The sequence below is a fragment of the Mus pahari genome, chromosome 17, assembly GCF_900095145.1.
Source record: "Mus pahari chromosome 17, PAHARI_EIJ_v1.1, whole genome shotgun sequence".
Lineage (NCBI taxonomy): Eukaryota > Metazoa > Chordata > Mammalia > Rodentia > Muridae > Mus > Mus pahari.
Window position 1 is genome coordinate 23,541,734 of NC_034606.1, and position 24,466 is coordinate 23,566,199.

Consider the following 24,466-nt stretch of genomic DNA (forward strand, 5'->3'; position numbering starts at 1 on the left):
CACACACACACACACACACACACACACACACACACAGGCCCTGTTCTGCTGGCTACAGCTCTCCAGAGGAATTTTCAAAGCACACAGGGTGTGTTTGGCAGGAGTCTCTCCACAAGCCTTGGGGCCTTTTGCTTTAAGGACTACATTATCTTTTCTGCTTGAAGCCTGGACACTGAGCATCCCCCTTTGCTGGTACCATAAAAAGACCCCGCACAACCTGCTGCTGGTGAGAGGCAAGGATGCTCTGAGGAGACACTGAGTGAGGTTAGACAAGCCCAAACCCCTTTCCACACCCAAGCCATCTGCCTTTGCTCTCACACGCCTAAAAATTCTTTTTTGCTACAAACTGCTGACTCATCCAGAGTTGGGGTCCCCTCCCCCCACTTTTTTTGTTCCTCTTCTTTCTCTGGCTCAGAATTGCCACAAAGCCTGGAGATTGTGAAGTTGCTTTGAGGGTTACCTGGGTCCTTACAGGGGTTCCTTTTTCCCTCCCCTTCTCCATCCCAGTTTCCCAAGGGCTTAGGTCCTGCTTGGGAACAGAGCTGGTCACCTGGTTTGCTCCGCCCTGCTTCTCACAAGGAGTCTCTTCTTCTTTGCAGGTCTCCATGCACTGGCTGCTCTGGGAATCCGGCTGCAAGATTCCCAGGATGTAAGGAACTCGAACAGCAGACACTGGTAAGGGATACAGCGGTGGGCTGAGCTTGCACCTGGCCCAGGTTGATGTCAGGGGAAAGGGTAGGAGCTGCATGGGAAAGCCAAGCTGGCAACTCTGATTCCATCCACCCGGCACCTGGACACAGCACAGAGCCAAGCTTCCAGGTGTGAACTTCCCAGAATGTGCTGGCTTCCTGCCAGGGCTTCCCCTAGACGCCATGAGCCTGCAGGTGGCTGGCTCTCCCCTCTCTGCACAGATGACAGCAACTCAGACTTCCAGGCCAGGGACATATTTTTAAGAGTTATGTTCAGAAAGAAAAAAAAAAATCTTAGAACAGAGTGTGTAGCGCCTGGCTTAGCCAGTAGGCAAAGCCACTCTAAAGTACTAGCCCTGGGGAGAGCTGGGAGTGGGGGCAGGGGTGGGGGCACTGCTGATGACTTGGCTTAAGCAAAACTCCCTGACAAGAGATATGCACAAATGCAGTGGGAAAAGTTGGGTCAATAGTGAGTTCCCTGTCAGTGACAGAATTCAAGAAGAGGCTGGACAAATGACCGTGGAAAATACTGAAGTGGGAAGCTTTGATAAAGCAGTGTCTCCCTCTCTTCTGTGATAATCTAGAACCTTTGTGGGGTGGGATGTTTAGGAAAAAGATAGAGGCTGAGGTTAAGACCGGTGGCCACTGCAGCGTCTACTGAGTAAGGTAGCCTTGCGTCTTTCCTGTGCCCCAATGTCACCAGCTGATGCCGGACAGCTCACACACACACACACACACACACACACGCACACGCACGAATGCACGTCTGTAATCTTAAACACCTGGTCCTGGTGCACATGATAGATTAAGAGTATGCAAAGCATGATGGGAGGATTTTCTGGGGAGGGGTTGAGAAGCGGCCCCTCCCACAGCAGGGTTACCCAAAGAACTTCCTGCTAGTCACACCATCAGAAGATTTGGTCTAAGATGCTGTCTGCCCAGAGTGGAAGAAAAGGCCTAGGGAGCCTATATAAAAAAAAAAGGGGGGGGGCTGTGGGGTGTCACCCTACTGCCCAATTCACAGGAGGAGTAAGGGAATACATGGGTAAGGCCCAAGTAGGTGGATGCCAGAGAATATGAAATGGACTTTACCCAGAAGCTAGGGACCCTTGGCAGGGACAAGACTTATCCCACCCATTCAGGTGACCAAATCCCTACCTTTTAGACGAGAGAAGAGCTGGACTCCAGACCCAAATGAGGGCATTAGGCAGGCGTGAGTCCAAGGCCTGTGTGTCCTCGGGGTAGTGATGCCACTGTTTAAGGACAGAATGGGAGAGGAAAGAAAGGGAGCGCAGAGGAAGTGGGCTGAACGGTGACTCCACGTCACGACCCCTGACATCCTTAAAGCTGAGCTGTGAGTATAACTGTGTCCTTGCACACAGGCCCTGGCACATAATAGGTGCTGAGCCAATGATGGCGAGATAAAGTGGGGAAGGGGAACACAAGGAGAACATATCTATGCAGAAGGGCAGGGGTCCTAGAGTAGACCGCCACGTTCAAGTCCTGGCTCTCTACTGGCTTTGTGGCCTTGGGCAAGTTGCTGGCCTCTCTATGCTTCAGTCTCCTCATCTGAGAAATGGGGACAGGGTCATAAGGATTCAGTGATTGGTATAAAACTGTGCCAGGATACAGCAAGGTTCTTATCATGGTCACCCCCCCCCTCATCCAGGGTGCCATGGGAATCAGAGGTAAAGCGGGGGCGGTAGTCAGGGGCTCTGCTGTAGCTACATGGTGGAACCAAGATGAGTTCATTCTCCAGTCTGGAGATGCTGTGTATGGTCTACTGAGTGTGCATCTTTCCTGCTGTCCCCCTTCCCGTTTCTGTCCCTGCTCCGAAGTCAGTTACCAGCTGCTGGCCCCAGGGAACACGGTATGGCTCAATGTCCAATTGCTGCCTCCTCCCTCTTACCATCAAAGAGTCTTGATTGGGTTCATTTTCTCCTGGCAGTTAAAGAGTTCAAAGGCAAGGAAAAAGATCTTGGGCGCATCAGGTGGCAGCAGAGAAAAGACACAGCAGACAGAAGTCAGCCAGTAAAGGCATTAATTGGGGCAGGGGCATGAAGAGAAAAAGACTCTGCAGAGGGGGGCTCAGAATCCTCATCCTCGAGGGATGAGAATTTTCTAAATCTTTAAGAGGGTCTCTCTCTCTCTCTCTCTCTCTCTCTCTCTCTCTCTCTCTCTCTCTCTCTCTCATCTTTGTCTGGATCTCTGTGTGTCTCTCTCTCTTCAACCCACTTTTTCGGGTAGAGGAAGGGAAGCTTTTTGTCTCTTTTAGCTTTCTCTCCATTTTTCCTGTATTTCTCCCTAAGGCAGGACAGCACAGGGATCAGCCATGTCTCTCCCTGCGTATGTGGAATGTGAGCTAAAAATGTTTGCCTGTGTTTATAACTGCAAAACAAAAAACCCAAAACTTGACTCTTCTATGGAAACTGTGTACTGGTCCATTTTCAGTTGTTATAACAAAAAAGAAAAAAGAAAGAAAAAAACCTGAGTCTGGATAATGTATAAAGATAAGAGACCTGTTTGGCTCGTGGTTTAGAGACTACAAGCCCAAGATCAAGTGCCCTAACCCACATGTCCCCTCGGTGGATGTTAGAAGCAAGACAGGAACAAGACAGGAAGCCAGAGATGAGAGACTCAGGCTTGTTTTCATTATGTTGCCTTATTCTCCCAAGCACTAATAAAGGCCTTGAGAGAACTACTTTAATCTCCTCCAGGGTTGGCATTCCCAATGACCTCATCACTTTCATTAAGCCACGCCTCTCAAAAGTCCTGCCTTGTTAGCAGCACAGTCCTGGAGCCCAGCCTTCTAGTTCATGACAGTGCGATGGATCCCCTCGTATGCCAGACAGTGGTGTGCGACCACCATCTGGCCCCTTCCATGGAGAACATACGGACCTCAGAAAGCACCTGGGCAGCGGACAGGACCCACTGGGCTCTTGCAAATATGAGCGCACCCTGAAATAATCCTTCAGTGGTGTCTTCAACGACCTTTGCAGCCAGAGCCGCGGTGCCCGTAGCAATAACAGGCCAGCGGAAGATTGGGTGGCTGGGATTTGAGGCTATTATTTGTCATCTCTCACCTGTCCTCAGACACAAAGCCAACACAGCTGTGGTCCTCTGACGGAGGTGGAAGGACAGGTTTGGGAGAGCGAGTCACTCCTCAGTGGTACACCTGAGCTAGCTAGGATTTGACCCAGGCAGCCTGCTTCTAAGCTTCTTTACTTTGCCTCTCTGTTGCTGCCACTTGTTCTCCCTGTGAGCAAAAGAAGCGGTGCCCCCGCCCCCTGATTTGCTTTCCTGGCTCTTTTTCCCCAACTTTCTGGCAAAACTCCTTCCCACTATAAAAGGGCAAATGAAAAACAGAAGATCTGTCAGAAACAGCTCTAACACAAACAGCTAGATTTTCCAGAATTCCTTCATTTGTCCATCCATCCATCCATCCATCCATCCACCCATCCAACAAGCACAACTCAGCCCCAGGACCTCATGACAGCCTCCATCTTTGGCACCAGCAGCTGCAAAAGTTCCTGGATCCTCCAGAGTCATTGTCACCAGATAGCTCAAAGGGAGGCTCACTTCGTAATGCAAAGCACTTGATTAATATGCTGCCATTTGGGCAGCGCTAGGCTGTTCCGGCACCCCCACCCAACTCTGTTACCATGACGACATTATTTTAACAAACAGCTCTTTAATATTTAATGAAAATTATACTCTGACAGGCGGGTAGAACAACCGCACTACAGAGGGCTTAGAAGGGTCCATGAGGACAACTTTGCACAAAGCCATCAGTCCCCTGATCCCTGTAAGCTGTTTGTCACCAGAAAATGCAGGTGCTCTGGGGCCAGGAGTCACTGTGATGCCAGACATGGGTCATGCATAGCAATTGAAGCTTGTCACATTTTTAAATGCAGGATGTCACAACGGTTCCATGAGGACAGGGTAGCGTGATAGCATTATTAAATACTGCTTTCTACACCAAGCTGCTGAACCCACTCCCCACCCCCACCCCCACCCCCACCCCAGCTCATCTGGGGCTGCTGAGAGCCTTGTCTGCTTCCTGGGCCTTGAGTCAGACTGAATTGTAAGACAGCATGCACAGAGCCCAGAGTGTGCGTGCCAGGCCGAGAATCAGCCTGTGCCTCCTCATCAAAGCGCCATCTGTCCAAGCCAGCTGATTCAGTAGCAGAAGGGGCAGAGATTGGGCGATCCAGACCCCTGCCTCAAAGGGGTGTGTCAAGACAGAAAAGACCATCACTATACCCTCTGGCCTCCTCCATCATTGAATTAGTCTGTACACCAGGCACTGTAGTAAGCTCTTGAAGGCAAAAGACATTACCCTCTAGATCTGCAATGAGAAAAATGGATGAATAACTAAAGCAGAGAGAACAATACGGCGGTCTCATAGCTGTATGATCTCGGGTAAGTTGCTTAAATTCGCTATACCTCAGTTTTCTAATCCATAAATTGGGAATATAGCACTATCTTCACGGAGAGCTGCCGTGGGGTTCAAAATGCAATAAGTACGTGAGAAGACTTAGGGAAAAGTATTTAAAACAGTGAGACATGCCAAGTACTAAATAAATGCTAGTTAGGACTTCTTTGTCCATATTACCAAGTTCATCATTATAGGAACTAACATGTACTGAATGCTTACTTTGTTGCATCTCTGAGGCTGATTTGGAGCTGTACGAAAATCACTGAAATTTCACAACTAAGTCTGTGAGACTATATAATCCTCACCGTCCTCACTTTGCAAGGGAGGAAACTGAGGTGCCATGGAGTTCCAGGATCTCTAGATGAAGTCTTGGAAATCCCCTAGGTAAATGGCCACCACTACCACGGAAGCCAGGCATGTCCACCGACAGCATGGGACCGAAGCAGGGAAGAGCCACTGGTGCGGAGGAAGGAGCCTGCAGCAGCAGCAGCAGCAGCAGACATGAGCTGTATCCAAGGGAGGAAGCGAGGTCTGGCCTCACCGTTGAAGAAGTAGATTCTTGGCACCAGCAGAAAGCTTGCCTTAAACAAATATAACCTGTTTATTTAGAGTGTATATAGGATTTTTATTAAAATAAATAGATTGGGAGAGGAAAGAGGAGACGGAAAGGAAGGCATAGATTTATAGTTTTCTGTTCCTCTTCTCAGGATTTCACTGAGTGAATCACTACAAGAATCTCTGTATGGCAAGCATAGGTGCCTGAATGCGTGTGAGTGTGTGTGTGTGTGTGTGTGTGTGTGTGTGCGTGCGCGCGCGCGTGTGCATGCGTGCATGCATGTAAAATAACAGCCCCCGCCTGTTGTACATCAGAGCAAAAAAAAAAAAAAAAAAAGCATAGAAAGGGAAGTTCAGGGCTGGAGAGATGGCTCAGCGGGTAAGAGCACTGACTGCTCTACCAAAGGTCCTGAGTTCAAATCCCAGTAACCACATGGTGGCTCACAGCCACCCATGATGAGATCTGACGCCCTCTTCTGATGCGTCTGAAGTCAGCTACAGTGTACTTATGTATAATAATAAAGACATCTTTAAAAAAATAAATAAACTCCAGGCTCAAGAAGAGAGTCATTCTTTAAAAAGAAAGAAAGAAAGAAAGAAAGAAAGAAAGAAAGAAAGAAAGAAAGAAAGAAAGAAAGAAAGAGAAGTTCAAATTGTGCACCAAAATACAGGCAAAGTCATAAAGGAATAGCATGCCCCAATTTTTAAAACCCCTTCTCTGGCTATTTTGGTTATATATTACCATGGCAGTGCTTTGTATCAAACAACCCCATAAGCCTATGGAGGACAGTAAGACATATTTAGTCAGCTCCCAGGTCTGAATGGGTGAAATCAGTGGCCTCTCTAGGATGAGATGGCTACCATATTTGATGTCAGTTTAGGGGTTTGAGGACTTGGCTGTTGTGTCTTTGAACATGGACTGTGTGCTGCTTGACCTGGGGTAACCTCAACTAGGATGATAAATGCCAAAGCTGTATAAGTCATTCACCCTGTAGAGGCTTACCATGGTGTGACTGCATGGGAGAGACAGTAGGCTCTACAAAGAGAAGATAACAGGACATATAGAAGCCTTGGTTTATATCACTAACCAATATCCACCCTCCCAAAGCCAATCACAACGCAGAGCCACCATGAGAGAGCTCCACTGAGCTGTGCCACAAAGCATGGGTATGAGGAGGCGTCATGACTGAGCCATCACCCCAGCTTGGTCACTGGACTTGCAGAGGGAAGAGCCCAAGGTTCAGGACAGCGTGTGCCTTCCAGAGGTCCCACTGTGGTAGGGCTAGAGTGTGGACACAAGCTGACTGGCTGGTCCAAAACTGGTGTATTTTCCAACATCTACTCAGTAGCAAGATGCTCAGAAGAGGAACTAGAATACAGTTGCTGTTATCCTTCTGAAACTAGAGATCCAGCTGCCCCTAAAGGAGGACAGGACTTGTGGAATCCATTGCCATAGAAACCACATCACAACCCCCAGATCATGCAAACCCAATGCTGTCTGCTGTCTGCTCTTCAGATGGTAGGAATTCAAGCTAGGCGGTCCTATGTGCCTCCAAGAAACAACCAAGACGGGGGACATTCCAGTGCACAATCTGAGCACTATGAACCTGAATGACCCTGGATGGTGGTTCATCTCCATTGTCAACTTGTAAAAATCACCCAAGAGACATAACCCAGGGCATGTCTGGAGCGATTCAACTAAAAGGGAAAGACCTACCCTGGGTGTGGACAGCACCATGCCTCCATGGGCTACAGTCCCAGACTGAAGAAAAGGGAAAGAGCGAGTGGTTCACGGGCATTCCTGCTCCTCCTTGTAGTTGGAAAGCAGACCCAAGCTAGATGGTATCACATTCGTGCTGCGTGCCGCCCCACCGTGACAGACACTCTCCCCTTGAACAACTGCTCAAACTCGGAGCAAAACTCAACCCTTCCTTCTTTGTGTTGCTTCTTGCCAAGAACTGGGTCGCCACAAGTTAAGTCACTAACATACTCAGAGAGCGACGGCACCCTCTCAGTCACCACAACAGTGGACACCCAGTGGCCAACTTGAGCTAGGTCTTCCGACGCAGGGGTGACATTGCTGACAGGACATTTCTGCCACGTGGGCCTGGGTAAGAAGAGTGAACGGAGCCAGGCTGGAGTGCTCAGCCTCCACCGTTAGCTCAGCAGACCTGTCCATGGAGCCCTTTAAGCGCGTGTGACAATGTGGCCTTTTCTCTTGAGGGGAAGAGCGTGGCAGAGATGAATTTCTAAATTGTATGGAGAGGAAAACTGAGACCACGTACGTTAGGTTCTGGTAACCTGTCCTTAGAGGAGGCAAAAGTGAAGACGGACACGAACTGGTCAGAGTTGGGCATCCTTCTGTAACAGTAACTATCCATGCCACCTGAGCAACTCAATCACTCCTCGGAGCCCCTTCGCCCCTCCACAGAGCAGGATGGCATCTCAGAGCACTCAGCGAGTTAATGCATATCAAGTGCTCACAGCAGCACCCGGGGAAACTCCCGGAAACCTCACCCGCCCGGCATTGCTGCTGAACATTAAGACACAAATGGAAACGAAACACTTTGACAAACGGCATCCGTGGCGTGGGGTAGAGCCATCCAAGGTGTGACATGTGACAGGAAGATGAGGAGTCCTTTGGGATGGGTCAAGTGAGAGGCAGTACAGAGACAAGAAACCGGCTCTCCCCAATCTGACTCTCCTGAGAAGGGGCTCTGTCCCCACATAAGTCACTCATCTCCCACTCTATGATTCTCCCTGTTCAAAGCATCTCTGTATTCATAGGTCCAACGGACACCCACACCTCCTTCCCACTTTAAAGCTCCTAAATGCAATCACGCTACGTACTCAGGCCTATATTAGCCATGCAAGGAGGATGCAGTGTGTATCCAAGAACAAACACTTCATTAAGCCCTAGATTTAATTAACTTAAATCACTCTCCATCCCGGCTCCCATGTCCCACTTGAAATAGAGAGCCGTTTTAAGTGTAGTCCCTAGCTCTTAACTGGAAGTTCTGATTTTAGTGGGTTTGAATCAGACTCGACATTAATAGCTCACTGTCTTCATCTGCCCCCGACGTAGCTTCCTCCCCCATGTGATTAATTTCATTTTTCTCTGGCCTTGTTTCAGACACAAGCTTCGCACGCACTGTATTCTTTCATGTTGTGGCTATTGTTCCTTTAAAAGGAGAGTTGGAAACAAGAGCCTTTCCTCACATCATTCTACATGTGTGTGCACATGTGCACACACGGAGAAAAAGCTGCATGCTTTTGCCAACATTATGACTGTGGTCCTCTGTCTCCCAAGAATCTTCGATTTCATTTGGAGGCTTTTTCTTTGTTTTCTATCATGAATAATGGCCTGCACATAAAATGACATTAATGAAACAGACCTTTCCATCTCCTATCTGGACATGAGGGACACATTAGTTACTTCTGTGCTACTGTTATTAAACATTGTTGCTAAGGCAGTTTATAGAGGAGAGAGTCTGCTGGGATTTACAGTTCCAGAGCCCACGACGGAGGGAAAGCATGACAGCAAGCTCTGAAGATGGCAGATGTGGCATAAAGCCTGCCACTCACACCCTCGATTGGAAGCATGAAGCAGAGAAAGTGAACCAGAAGTGGCAAGGACTCTTGAATTCTCAGAGCCTGTCTCCAGTGACATACTCCCTGCAGCAAAACCATGCCTCTTGAACCTTCCTAAACTGTGCCACTAACTGGAGGTCACATTTTCAAACATCTGAGCCTAGGGAAGTGTCTTAGTCAGGGTTTCTATTCCTGTACAAAACATCATAACCAAGAATCGAGTTGGAGAGGAAAGGGCTTATTTAGTTTACACTTCCACACTGCTGTTCATCACCAGAGGAAGTCACAAAGCAGGAACCTGGAGGCAGGGACTGATGCAGAGGCCATGAAGGGGTGCTACTTACTGGATAGCTTCCCCTGGCTTGCTCAGCTTGCTTTTTTATAGAACCCAGGACCACCAGCCTAGGGATGGCAACACCCACAACAGGCTGGGCCCTCCCCAACTTGATCACTAACTGAGAAAATGCCTTACAGCTGGATTTCATGGAGGCATTTCCTCAAGAGGTTCCTTTCTTTGTGATAACCCCAGCTTGTGTCAAATTGACACACAAAACCAGCCAATACAGGGAGATACTCTCATTCAGACCACTAGAAATTGTCTCCCCACTCAAGACCCAACCAAACTGATAACTCTTAAATTATGGACCAAAGCCAGGTATGGTGTCTTGTACCTGACATCTTAGCATTCAAGAGAGTACAGCAGGAGGACTTAATAGCGTGAGTTTGAGGCCAGCATATCCTGTCTCAAAACACCAATAAACAAAAAGTCAGACCACGTACTTCCCAGAACCTGTACCCATCTATACCTTTGTGCTATGCATAGTTTGACTTCTAGACTTTGTCCCGAGCCTGGAACGATCTCACCCTCCCTTCCTTTCCATCCTCATTTCCAACCACATCCCTTCTCACACCCTAGATGCCAACCCCACTGCTTTTTCTTGTTCTTCTACTGCACCAAGCCTGAGTCCTTGACAGAATTACACACTTACTGCTATCCCTGTGTAGATTCACTCTCTCAGCCTAGGGTCCCTCAAAAACAGAGGCTGAGACAAAGCTTATAGCTTTGTATGATGCACAAGACAGGGATGGGAGGGGATGTTGTACAGTCCCAGACAAGAAGAAGAGTAAGGAAAGGCAAGAGGGGAGAAGGATGCAGATCCCATGCATGCAATGCTCAGCCACCCTATCGCTCCATGAGCTCCCGCAAGTTACCGCGACACTTGGAGTCTTCAGAGTGGCCATGGGGAATATATGCAGGGTGCGTGTCCCTCAAGGCACCGTGCCACAAAACTGTATGAAAACTCCCAGGGCCCTGGGGAAGATGTGGTTAGGAACAAAGTGTTGTGAGTAAGAAACCTGGGTGATCCTAACAGAAGCATGGTTTTACAGGTCACCTGTGGCCTAGTAATACACAAATAGGGCAAGGAGTGAGACCCCTGGCTTGGCAGAAAGTCCCACTTGACAAAGGCAAGTGACAAAAGTGTCGCCTTGTAAATGACTGTGATGTGGCAGAAAGAGAGTGGACTTGGACCAGCTGTGAACATTGTAGCTGGTAAGCTATCAGGTAAACTGAGGAAGCGGGTATGTTTCTGTAGTATGTATGTGTTTTGTTGTTTGGTGCCTCTGAGAGAGCCACCTTTTACCATGTGACTAATCTCAGGAAGTAGTGACATCATAGCATCCTGTGTACTAAAAAAGGAAGGAGACAGTTTAAGGACTCGGGGTCAATTTTGTGTATTTCCTGCACAACACTGTTCAGTCGAACTGCTTTCTCTGAGTCTATCTACTGTTTCTCCCTGTTGAAAACAGGCACAAGCAAAAGCTAACCTCACACAGTGCATAGCTATCCTCTAATTCATTGGTCACGTTGGAACAGTGTTTTGTTTTCAAGCATCATAGCCCACATGACCCTGCTAAGTCTTGGAAATTGTCATTAGACATGGAGAGAATGAGGAATCTATTCAGCTCTTCCTCCTCTCATCTTGCAGGGGTCATAGTTCCTCCTACTAGCAACACCTCTCCTTTACCATGGTGGCCCTAGAGAAGCTAGGGCCCCAGGCTGTGGTCAGTGGGACCCAATCAAAGAAGCGGAAGCAAATCCCGAATCGCCGTGTTGCCCATGGTAGCCTGACCCTCATGGGAGTGGAAGGATTGTGGAAAACTAGTTACAGAGAGAATAAAGAGTATAAGAGGGTCATAGGGATCTAGGTGACATCTGTACTGCTTCCCGACCCACCTTTCCTGGGCCTTGCGTGTCCAGCCTCTGGTTCTTTAAGTGTCAACTCAAAGACACCTCTCAGAAGGCAGAAGCAAGGGCCATGAACAAAGTGGAAGGGACATGTGAAATTCACCTGCATACAACATGCGTGGGAAGCCACTGGCACCCATGAGACATCATCTGACACATATTCTTATTTTATTTTTTGTTGTGTATATATGATGCATTCATATATATGTGCGTGAGTGCGGGCACATGCACGCTAAGGCATGCAAACATGGAGTTCAGAGGTCAGCATGGAGTTGTATCGGTCATCACTTTCCACATTGTTTGAGACAGGGTCTCATTTCTGTTGTTCCCCACGACATACACCAGGCTAGATGGTCCAAGAGATTCTGAGGAGGCTTCTAGGTTGCCCCTCCTCACCCCATATGATGCTGGGACCATAGATGCACACTAGTTTGTCTGGCTTTACAAGGGTTTTGGGAATTCAAGTGTAGGCTCTCGTGTTCCCATGGCGAATGCTTTACCCACTGAGCTCTCATCCCGGCACCTGACTTACTTCCTTTTTCTCATATCACTCCAGAACAATGTTAAACTGCACTCTCGGTGAGCTTGTGTCAAAGCAGGAGGCCAGGAAAGAGACAGTGGTAACCAGGCCAGGATCAAAGAGTGGGGCTGTCAGACACATTGCAGCAGGGATCATTAGGGAGGAAGAGGCACCGTGAGCTGCTGGTGGGTATGAGAGGGAGGAAAAGCAGGTAGCAACCTGTCGTGACCCTACTGCTGAGACCTTTCTTGCTCCAGGGAACGTCCCTGGACTTTAGCCAGTAGATTGGCTTGACCCCATTTTCCAAATGATGTTTGGCATACTACTGAGAACTTAAACTCAATAGCATGTCAAATCTGTCATCTCTAGAAGCAGCAGCCAGAAGCCAGACAGCATTTGGTTGGAATCAAAGCAAACACATCCAGCGAGAGTGAAATGTAGGGGGTGTGGAGAGCTGCCAGCCCCTCCTGATGATCCTATATAGACAAGGGGACTTAGGTGGCACTGAAAGGTCTCATGACATACGATTAAAAAAAAAAAAAAAAAAAAGAAAGGAACATAATTCTCAGCCACTAGAAGAGAAAGGAGCAGCCCCCCTCCTTAGGAGCCAGCTGTCAATGGCTGGACACATTTTGGATTGTCACAGGGTGCTATTAGCAAGCTGTACGAAACCTATGGAACACACAGAGTCCTCCTCAATGAAGAGTTCTCTAGCCCAAATGGCAGTCTTGAGACAGTCAAGAAGCCTCGATGTGAAAGTGTCATGGCGCATGAGCACACACACTATCTTTTGAAATGTTGTAGGGAGGTAGGCATGCCACATCAGCTGAGGTGGGGGTGGGGAGACTGCAGCCCATGTGATGCCGCTGCCCACACTCAGGGTAGGTTCAACTCTCACAGATACACAAGAAGTCCGGCTCCCTAGTGACTACAAGCCTCAGCATCAACCTCGAAGATTAGCCGTCACGACCCTGACAGCAGGCCTAGTGCTTGATGGAGGAGCCAGTCTTAAAAGGCTGCACAAGGGTGGAATTACACTATAATCAGAGAGAGAGAGGAGAGAGAGAGAGAGAGAGAGAGAGAGAGAGAGAGAGAGAGAGAGAGAGAGAGAGAAAGAATTCAAACCACTTAATAAAAAATAAAGAAAGTTCCACACTGGATAACTCCTACTTCAAAATGTTCTGCTCCAAGCAAAACTGTGGAGGTAGAAGAAGATCAGAAAGGGACAGAAGGGAAAAGCAAGTAGAGGACAGGGCTTTAGGGCAGTGAAACTATTCTGTGTGACACCGTAATGTCACCGGGTGACTGTGCATTTGCCCAAGCCCGAGAGAATAATCAGTACAAGAGGAACTCTGGCATGAGCTATGGGTGTCAGTTAGTAGCAATCTGTCATTGATGTTCCTTGGTTGTAATTAACACACTGCACTGGGAGGAGAAGGAGAAGGGTCACTTAACCCCTACTGTGCCTTCCGTCCATCTTCACTGTAAACCCGAAACTGCTCGAACCATCAGTCTATTGAAAATGCTCAGGGCCTAGCATGTGAATATAACCTTCAATCCCAGTGTTTGAGAGGTGAAAGCAAGATGATCAATAAGGCCAGCCTCAGCTACCATAGAGAGTTCAAGGCTAGCCCAGGCTCCCTGACATCCTGCCTAAAAAGGAAATAAGTACAAGTTTAAAGGATATGATCAACAGAGTTGAGATAATTGCTATAATCATCATAAGATTGAAGATTGTTGCTTAATTCCAAAGAAGCTAACACATAATGCATTGTTGATTCTGTCCTTGTTAGTGGGTAGAATATACCAGAAGGAGGAGGGAACTGACCCATCTAAATAGCATTTACTTAGGTCCAAGCAGACAAATTTCAGAGACTTATGCATGAAGTCTCCACTGCTGCTCTAGGAGAGAATCTCAATTATAAGCCAAGGAAATGGAGACTTGTGGAGGTTAAGTCACATGACCAGAGTCAGAAAGCATCAGAGGAAGGATTTGAGCCAGATCAATTGTTGAGCCAGTATAGCTGATACTATGTGTCCTCTCTCTCTCTCTCTCTCTCTCTCTCTCTCTGTGTGTGTGTGTGTGTGTGTGTGCGCGCGCGTGTGTGTGTGTGTGTGTGTGTGTGTGTGTGTTTGTGCGCGTGCAGGTTGACCTATGAATGAAAGACTGAGAAAAGGAAGGTTCTAGAAGGTAGCAAGAGACAGGCACCTCTGAGCTGTCGTGAGCTGCTAGATTGGGCCTTGGCCTGTTGCATATCCAGTCCAGAAAGACCCTTTGTACCTTAGATAATAAAATAAACTTCTCTGATCCAGTATTCCCTAGGCCTCTGATCAGATCGCCATAGACCAGCCGCGTACCCAAACACTCACCGCCCATTGCCTCACGTCGTTTTTTTTACAATGTCCATAAAGTGTTGGCTTCCAGACATGAGGTATCCCTGCCACACCCCACTCCATCCTTCCCCTCCCCCCATCTTTCATCCTGTCTTACCTTTCCACCCATTATAGTATCTTGTCTCCACCCTCTCCACCCACTCACAAAGATACCTAGCCCAGGACGTGGCTCTTGCCACAGTAACTTCTGTTCCCCTGCGTCTGGTACAGTGCCTGACTCAGAACATGTTGTCAGGAGAATCTGAAACACACTCCACAGAACCAGAAACAGTCTTGACCTGGGGGCAGGAAATTGACACAGACATTTTTTTTTTTTCTCAGTCCATTCGATAATTTTCAGCAAAAGCCTATTTCAGCTCTCATAGTGTTTTTCAGTCGCCACAATTGATTCCCCTCACCCTCGTCCCCAGTGAACTGTGTTAAATTGCAATTAACATTGATGCCGGTTTTTTTTCCCTCTAGCACTCCCCCCCCCCCTTTGAAGGGGGCACACAGGTGGCAGCAGACAGAAGGGCCTAGTCCTATCACAGAGGAGGTGGGAGCTCATCAAGGGCATTTGCAATTAAATTAGGTGACACTTCTACCAGTGGTGAAAGGCTCTCTGAGGAAGGGACCCCAGCAGGGTGATGCCCACTTGCAGGGAGCTGGATTCTGTCCAGAAATGCTGCAGGAGCCACGACTGCATAGCACAGGAAGACGGTTGACCGCTGGGATCATTTCCAATGTAATTGGCTTCATATAGCTCGAGTTTAAGCAATCGATTTCTATAAGCTCTTTTACAGTTGGAATTCATAAACAAATCTGTGTACTCTCGCCCTGCAGCGTCCTGTTTGATTTCTGGTCCCTTGCTCTTTTTCACTGATGCCAAAACTCACCGTGTCACGCGTACAGACCTTACAGTTCATCCTGGCTGCGGATGCTGCCTTAAAAGACGCAACAGAAAGGAGATAGAGAGATACCGGCCCTACCCTTAAGGTATCCCACGCCCTGGCTAAGATAAGAATAGAAATTAATGGTCAGAGCCATCTTAAAAATCTCCCGTTGGATCCCCAGCCGTCCAGCCCCATCCCTGTGAAGGAGATTTGTTAAGTTCAATCAGCTAACTCATAGGGTTTTTTTTCCTCCCCTGCAATCACTGATGCTTCAGCCTGCAATTCATTAAGAGTGCTCTTATTGTCAGTCATAGCACAGCTGGGCACTCTGTCTCCAGGGGACCCTCTGCACTCACAGGAGAGCCCGTGCTGGGGTCAGAGGTGTGGAGTCTACCTTACTGGGGCTGGAATGGCTCTCAAAGATAGAAGACTCTGAGGGAGAGGCACGATTACCTGCCAGGCTAGATCCAGGATCCCAAGTCACCCTAGAACTTGCCATGACTCCTTGCTATGACTTTTTTTTTAATTGATTTATTTTTCATTAGAAAACAAGTATAACTTTTTTTGCTTTAACATCTTAACAGAATACTTTTATTAATTCTTTGAGAATTTCACGCAATGCATTTTGATCATATTTACCCCCACTCCCCTCAGATTCATCCCCTACCTCCCTATCCACCCCAACTTCATGCACTCTCTGTTTTTATAGGTGTAGCCTACAAATTCTAGTTTGTGCTGCTGAGATACTCATGGGTGTGGGACCATCCAATGGAATTTGTTAGACTGACCAGGGCCCACACCCTTAAAAAAACCTAACTCTTCCTCCCTCAAGAGACCATCAACTGTCAATAGCTCTTCAGTTTCGAATGAGGATCTTGAACTCACGCCCATACCATGCTAACACGTTGTCTGGCTCGACCTCATGCATGTCTTGTGCCAACAACCACAACTCCTGGGAGTCTATTGGTGGAGCAGTCCTGTTATGGCCAGAAGACCCTGCTTTGGTCTGGATTTCCCTATCCTCTGACTCTTACAGTCTTTTCACTATCCTCTGTGATGATCCCTGAGCCTTGCAGGATTTGGAGGGGTGATATGGGTGTCTTATTTGAAGCTGAGCACTCCACTGACACTTTGATCGGATGTGTGTCTCTGTGTTAACAACCATCCGCTGCACAAGATTTCTCTGAGAAGGGCTGCACTAATCTATAGGCATAGGGATAGAAATTTAGAAGACGTGTGGATATCTCCATTTAGCAAAATAATAGTAGTAAGTACAATTCTGGGGTCTGTGAGTTCCCCAATCATGGGTGCTTGTCCGGATTTATAGTACCAGCCATGTGTTCCCTCTTGTGAAGTGAATTTTAAATTCAATGAGAAAGCATTTAGTTACCCCCATAACATTTGTGCCACTATTGCGTCAATAGTATAAGACTGTTGATGGACTCTTTCTCCCAGGGTCTTCCATAACACCATCCAGTACTCTAAATGCTAGCAGCAAAGATGCTTGGTCATTACCAACTTGGTTTCTTTATGTCCTATAGCCAAAGTGTGTCATGTCTTTAACAAGAAGGTCTTACCATCAAGATTAAGTAGATAATCAAGAGCAGTGATAGTAGCCTGTTTTCTTTTGGATCCTCTACAAACGCAGTATGTACTCTTAACTGCTGAGCCATATGAGCCCCTGATCTTTTTTAAAAGGCTCTGAGTCATTAAAAGGTATGTATTCTCCTCAGAATTATTTTATTCCTTTTTAGTTTCCTCTTGGAGAAAATGGGTCTTACATGACTTATCTCATAAGATTCCTGGGACTGTGTAAAGGAATGTAAAGGTCTGTAGCACAATAATGGGGGTCCTTGCAGAATCCACAAGGGATTCATTCCAAGGGTCCAGCAGGTAAGACATCCATGGATGCTGACATTCCTTATGTCAGTGATGTAATATTTGCTTATAACCTATGTGCATCCCCCGTATTCAATCTTCTCCACACTACTCAGAGTACTGAGTGCAACCTAAACACTAGGCAAATCGTTGTAGCACATTGGTTAGAGACAAAATGATGTGGAAAAGCCTGTACCTACTCAGTGCAGGTGCAGTATGTCTTCTTTGTATGCATATGTATGCAGTTCCACATGCATGTATGGTTACAAATGTGTATGGGCATACATGTATTTGGGAATGAGTGTGCATGTATGTAGACAGAGGCCAGAAGACAACCTTGGGTATTAATCATCAGGCACAGAGCTCCTTGTTTTTTGACTTCAAAACACTGATGTGGAACTCACCAAGTAGGCTAGGTTGGCAGCCGGTGAGGTACCGAGATTAACTATCTCCGCTTCTCCTGGGTTGGAATTACAAAGCTTGCCACCACACCCAGATTTTTTTTTTTTTTTAACATGAACTCTGGGAATTGGGTTCAGGCCCTCACACTTACAGGGTAGCATTTATACTAACTAAGCCATCTCCTCAATCCCCAAGTATAATATTTCTATGAATATTCTTGGTTCTTAAATAGTTGGCTCTTTAGGTATAGAACCTATAGATATTGAAGGTCAATAACTGGCATCTGGGACAAGAGTCTATGCTATACATTATGCATACAGTAGCTTATTTGATCACTACAGAAACACAATGCCTTAGGGCTTCTATTGTTATGAAGAGACACCATAAACAAAGCCCACCCTCACAGTGACACACTTACTCCAACAAGGCCACACCTCCTAATAGTGCCACTCTCTGGGCCAAGCATATTCAAACCACCACATTCCATTCTCTGCCCCCATCAGCTTGTTCAAATACATGAGTCTATGAGGGCCATACCTAGCCATAACATAATGCAAAATACATTTGTTCCAACTTTAAGAGTCCCCATACTACATAGCAGTCTCAACAATGATAAAGACCCAAAGTTCAGAGTCTCTTCTGAGACTCATCTAATCTCTTAACTGTCAAAAGTAGATCATATACTCCAAAGTCACAGAATGTACATTACTATTCCAAAACATCACAGTGAGGCAATACTGGACCAATGCAAGACCAAAAATCAATTGGTCAAACTCCAAACTCCACATCTCCATGTCCAGTGTCAAAATGCTCTTCAGATCTCCAACTCCTTTCATCCTTATTGACCGCTGTTGGCAGATCTGTCATTCACAGCAACAAACTTCTTTCTCCTGGGCTGGCTCTATCCTCTGTTAGCAGCTTTCCTCAGCAGGTATTTCATGGCTCTGGCACCTCTAACATCTTGGGGTCTCCATGACAACTTCAACTTTACAGCCACTTGTTTCAATGTCTGGGATCCACACATGATCTTCTGGATTCCTTCAAAGGATTTGGGTCACTTCTCCAACTCGGCCCCTGTGGCACTCTAGACTCTGGTTGACTCCATTCCACTGCTGCTGCTGCTGCTGTTCTTGGTGGTTATCCCATGGTACTAGCATCTCCAGTACCCTAGGGTCTTCTGCTGCAACTAAGCATCACTAATAGCCTCTCATAGGCTCTCTTCATGGTACCAAGCTTTAATATCTTTGCATGACCCCTTCAGTCCTGGGCTGTCAACTGCAACTGAGGCTGCACCTTCACCGACAGCTTTTCCTGGTCTCTCATAGTGCCAAGCAGCAGCTGCTCTCCATGATCCCTTCAAAACCAATACCAGTTGGGTGATTCATACACATTACCAGGTCTAGCTGCTGCATAAAGTACAATTTTGGTTATCTCTGGAACACAGATTCTTTGTGTTCTCAGAAAACACTTCCCAGAAGATTTCACCTGTTCTTAATCACCATTAGATTCTTAGCTCCAGCATCAATTGTCATAGTAAACTCTTCTATTCTTGATTCTGAAGCCAGAGCCACATGGCAGAAGCTGATGAATTCTGATGCTTCCTGGGGCTGAAACATGGCCCCCTATTGTTGTATTACATTATCACCAGCTTTCTGTTTTCCAACTCCTTCACTGCCTATGCTTGCCTGTCCTGGAATTTGCTCTGTAAACTGACCTTGAACTCAGAGGTCTTCATGGCTCTGTACCCCAAATTCTGGAATTAAAGGTGTGCACCATTACACCTGGACCTAAACTTTTCTCTACTTAGAACTTGCTCTGTTCAATGCTGGCCTTGAACTTGTGATCCTTCTGCCTCCACCTCCTTCAGCAAATCCTACCAGCATGTGCCACCACAATTTGGTGGTATCTTGCCCCAAGAACATCACTCCCTTACTTCGTTGATTTTCCTTTATTTATTTATTTATTTATTTATTTATTTATTTATTTATTATATGTAAGTACACTGTACTTACTGTACACTGTAAGCCCCAGAAAAGGGAGTCAGATCTCATTAAGGATGGTTGTGAGCTACCATGTGGTTGCTGGGATTTGAACTCTGCACCTTTGGAAGAGCAGTTGGGTGCTCTTACCCGCTGAGCCATCTCACCAGCCCCGTTGATCTTCTTATGTTCAAGGATTCACCTCTATTCTACTTCCTGATGATCCTTTAATACTTGAACCATACATTTTATATTTTTCTTTCTAAGCTTGCTACACTTGATCAAAATAATTTTTAACAGAGTAAACTAAAGGAAAACGTCTACATTGGGCTTTTCTGAGACTTTCTTTGTCAATACAATTAATTGATATCTCTTTACCTTAGCCTCAGGCAGACGCTTCAGACAAGAGCAAAAAAGCAGTCACATTCTTCACCAAAGTATCATTAGGATGATCTTCATGCAACGTTCTAAAGTTCCTCTCCATTGAAAACCCTTTAGCAAAGGCTATACAGTTCTAATCACCTACAGTACCAGTGCCTTTTGTATTCCTACTAGGATGGTCCATTAAGCTCCACTTAAAGCATTCCACTGCTTCCTAAACCCAAAGTCCCCAAATCCACATTTCTCCAAACAAAAGCATGGTCAAGCCTATTGTAGCAATACCCCACTTCTGGTACCAACTTGTATCTTAGTTAGGGTTTCTATTGCTGCAGAGAGACACCATGAATAAGGCAACTCTTATAAAGGACAATATTTAATTGGGGCTGGCTTACAGGTTCAGAGGTTCAATCCATTATCATCAAGGTGGGAAACATGGCAAGTATCCAGGCAGGTATGGCACTGGAGAAGGAGCTAGGAATTAGACATCTTGTTCCAAAGGGAACCAGAAGTCTGTCTGATTCGAAGCTAAGAGGAGAATCTCAAAGCCCACTCCCACAGTGACACACTTCTTCCAACAAGACCACACCTACTAATAGTGCCACTCATGGGCCAAGCATATTCAAACCACCACACACAATGAGGTTTTTGTTTGTTTTTTTTTCCAGTGTTGTTCATCTATTCATTCTATAAAGTACTGATTGGGCCAGAAAGATGGTGCCATGGTTAAAAACTCTTAACATACAAGTCTGACAATGTAAGCTCAACTCCTGGAACTTATGTGGTAGAATGGAAGAACCCATTTCTGAAAGCTGTCCTTTGACTTCCACACATGTGTCACACAGACATCTGTACCCATACACACATATCATTTATATGAACACAATAATAATAAACAAGTAAGCCAAGATTATTTATTGAGCATCTACTATGTGCCAAATGGTGTGCAAAATGTTGAAGTTTCATCCATGAACAGAACAGAAAAGTTTTGCTGATGTGGAACTCATGTCCTAGTAGATGATGTTACACCATTTTACAAGCCAGGACACCAGGATTCAGAGATGATACCTCACTTGGTCAAGACTCACATAGTCACCCTTTTGGATCTCTACAGCTATCCTCACTGATTCCTTGGATCATAACACCAAAGAGATGTGATGGGAGTTTTGCTAAAGTCTAAAACCTACATGACCCCATCTTGGTAATGTTTAGACAGGATTATGTGTCCTCCAAGAGATAAAGTATTCAAAAATGAGGCAATATTGTATACAGGCCCTTTTTATATAGTTCATTAGTTGTGTTTGACCTGAAAGGAGGTTTTACTCCGTTGAGTCTTAATTTCCACAGTTGTAAGATGGTGTACGAATACAATAGTCAAGCATTATGATCTACTTTGAGATGACTACCTAAAGGAAATGTACTTTGAGAATATAGGTCAGTGCTGGTGACTGCTAGGATGTCACAGGAATTTGTTTGAAGAGTATCCTGAACTATTTCCAGTACTGGGCACTTGACCACCTTTATCCTAGTTTTCTTTAACTACCAACTAGACATAGCCTAGAGTCACTTGAGAAAGGGCTCTCAAGTGAGGGACTGTCCAGATCAGATTGGCCTGTGGACATGTCTGTAGAGGGTTGTCTTAATTGTTAATTGGCATAGGAGGACCCAGCCCACTGTGGGCAGCACCATTCCTTAGGCAGATGTTGCTGGGTTATATAAGAAAACTAGCTAAGCATGGGTCTATGAGCAAGCCAGCAAACAGAAGTTTCCCATCGTTTCTGATTCAAGTTCCTGCCATGAATTCCCTCAATGATGAACTGTAATCTGAAATAAACCTTGTCTTCTCCTAAGCTGCTTTTGCCATTGTTTTATGGCAGCAACAGAGATGAAACTAGATCCTTAGGGACAGAACAGATGGTGGTTAAGAAACATGGTTAGAGTTCTGGCTCCCCAACTTACTGGTAATGTTACAAATCTCACTGTCTCTCAATTCTGTTACCCATCTCACTCTCTCATTTGGTTGAGAGATCTAAGTGATCTTTTGAGGTAACAGTAACTACCATGTGTCTATGCTGTGAGCTCTGTGTCTTTGTTGTTTTCTGAGGAGTTTAACAGCAAGTCGTTTTAGTTCTAAGACATCTGCGATGGTAGCATTTCTTGTTCTAAAAAACTCAAGTCTAATTGTTTCTGGAAAACATCATCATCCACTCTTTGGTTTGGGGATTGTTCCCTTTCAGCCTGGGAAGTTTTTGTTTTGACTGTCTCTTTTGTTTTGTAAATGTGGCATTTGGAAATTTAATGAAGCAATTTAATTTCCATTTGCTAAAGTAGATTGTCAAAGGACTAGGAACAGGCAAGACAAAGTTAGGATCCCAGGATGTTGCCTCATACATGATGTGATTTTGTTTCCCACACAAAGAACAGAGAGTTTGTTTTTCCATAAGAAGGTCTGTGGCAAAGCTCTGGTCTCATACCAGGTCAACCCAATGTAACCAAATGGCTAGTAATGGTCCAAGATGACCCACCTAGAGACAGGGTCAGATCCTCACTCTGTGTCCAGACAGAGTCATCCTTACTAGATGTGTTAGCCCACGTCACTGGAAGACCTCATTTTGTCTTCAACCTTCCCTTGAACACAGTCACTCAACCTGAAAATTCAAATTTGTGAAGGAAAGTATGGAAGGTATTCACCTCTAAATAACCAAGTATTGCCTAGGGAGTCCATTGTAAACCAACCACCACTCATTGAGGTCTCTGATCATGAGACACACTTCCCTGGGTGTTCCCTACATGCTTTAACCAGAAACTAGCCTTTAAGATGAGGAAACCTACTATCATAGAAGTGAAGTGACTTGCCCACAGCCACACAACTGTGATGTGCCACATTATCGAAGAACTCCTTTTTATTCCAAAGCCCTTGTCATTGTGGTAATCTACCAGGAGGAAAAGAATGATTTCAAAAACACCTTAGAGAAAGTGGAGGTGGTGGTGGAATGGAGGTGGGGCTGATGGTCCCCATCTGTGGAAAGGTGTTGCTCTTCCTGAGAACAGTGATGTTCCTAGATGCTAAGCCACAGAAGACACCCTGCAACCATGTCAGAGATGCATAGACCTCTCTGTTTTAAAACATAGAAGAAAGACATGAAGCTGGCAGGCATGAACTCTGAGCATTGGGGTGGGTTTTTTTTTTTTTTCTTCTACCGTCACCTATTACACTCGCCATATTGTAGAAATAGTATGTGGTTTTAGGTCAAATAAGAGTAAGTGCTTTGGTCCCAATGTGTCCCACTCACAGAAAGGTAACAGTAGCCAACACAAGTACTCTTACCCGGTACTGTTCTAAGTGTCTGTCTGTATTCAATCCTTAAGGCCTCCTTACCTCCTTTACAGGTAAGGAATTGAGGCTCAGAGAGGCCCAGACATTCAGGTAGAGAGCGGTTCCACTGGGCTGCACGTCCAGACAGGCTAGCCCCTAATCTGAGCCTTTCTCGTCCAGCTGCTGCTGTCATTCTGCACAGACTTGCCCAGCACTTGCTCACCTCAGGTACTCACAAGGTTATTACCACAGTTCTGGATGGAGCCCAGGGTTATTAAATCCTTCCTGGATCCAGGTCCTCATTTGAATATTCATAGAATTCCAAGTTCCCAGGCTGCCAGCCAAAGTGCCTCTTTCTTTAAAGACTGTGAGTTCTCCTCACTTTTCCTTCTTTCTTACTGATTCTTAGAGCAGTTCCCCCCAGACATACACTTAGTAGGGTGTCTATTGTGGTGATGAAACACCACGACCAAAATCAAGAAATCCATCATCCAGGGAAGTGGGGAGTGTGGGGGGAGGTGACTCAAGGACAAAATCTGAGGGCAAGAACCCATGCTAAGACCTTAGAGGAGTTCTGCTGACTCACTTGTTCTTAATGGTTTGTTCAACCTGTGTTCTTATAGCACTCAGGAGAACCAGCCCAGGGGTAGCACTACCCCGTGGTAAGATGGGTCTGCCCGCATCAATCATTAGTCAAGAAAATGCCCCACAGACCTATGGAGACCTTCTCTCAATTAAAATTCCCTCTTCCCAGATGACCCCAGCTTGTGTCAAGTCGACATAAAAACTAGACAGTGCAGAGCTTCTTTCTCTATCCTTGCTCAAAGACTCAGTTATTTGACCCTGATACATAAGCCTGCTTGGCTCCTATTTGCTCAGTGCTTAGACCTGCTTGGGTCCTGGGTGCTCAGCACATACATACTTGGTTAACAATCACATTCCATATTGTCTTCCACCCCACCTTCCAGCTAAGATTCTCTGTATATCCCTGGCTGTCCTGGAACTTATTCTGTAGACCTCTGCCTCTGTCTCTGCCTCTGGCACTGTCTCTGCCTCTGCCTCTCTCTGCCTCTCCCTATGCCTCTCTGGTTCTGCCTCTCTGCCTCTGCCTCTGCCTCTCTGCCTCTCTGCCTCTCTGCCTCTCTGCCTCTCTGCCTCTCTGCCTCTCTGCCTCTCTCTTGCTCACTCTCCAGTCATTGTGAGAAT

At 46.2% G+C, this 24,466-nt stretch overlaps 1 protein-coding gene across 1 annotated transcript in view; it reads left to right on the forward strand.

The window, feature by feature from the left end:
• Zhx2 (zinc fingers and homeoboxes 2) overlaps positions 1–24,466 on the forward strand; it is a 148,399-nt gene that overhangs the window by 69,442 nt on the left and 54,491 nt on the right. The window contains exon 2 of the mRNA XM_021216901.2: positions 600–675. The gene's annotated coding sequence lies outside the window, so the exon portion shown is untranslated. The remainder of the gene's footprint in view (positions 1–599; positions 676–24,466) is intronic.